Below are 480 nucleotides of genomic sequence, written 5' to 3'. Positions count from 1 at the left end.
ATACGCCCATAACCTGTGAATTTTTACAGCTTTTGTTCTATATGTATCTACATATGTGTCTATATGTAAATTGTCAATTAATAAAAATACACCCAAAAGTAACAGTGCTTTTACACCCATACTCTTTATAACTATACACCCAAAGAGTTATCCCCTGCTGCTGGTACCCTGAACTGATAATTTATAACTTGTCCCTGATATTGGCTGCAATTTGAATGCGCCGCTGATGCAGCATCAAACAGGTTTATCTGAATATAACACTCACGCATTAGCTAAACAATTAACTAGAAAAATAAACTCAATCGCCACAGATTTAAAGAACATTACATTTACCTCGCTTAAAACTTTTGTCTTCTTCTTCTTTGTGGCATTTGCAATCTGTTTCTCCAGCTTTGAACCTAGCCTATTTTTTGGACGTCCTCTTGTTCGAATCCTTGGCGGGCTTTGAAGCTCGTTAACGGATTCCAAGTTGGCGTCTTC

Source organism: Arachis duranensis, chromosome 4 (assembly GCF_000817695.3).
Source record: "Arachis duranensis cultivar V14167 chromosome 4, aradu.V14167.gnm2.J7QH, whole genome shotgun sequence".
NCBI classification, from domain to species: domain Eukaryota; kingdom Viridiplantae; phylum Streptophyta; class Magnoliopsida; order Fabales; family Fabaceae; genus Arachis; species Arachis duranensis.
Note: the sequence above shows the minus strand (reverse complement) of the source record.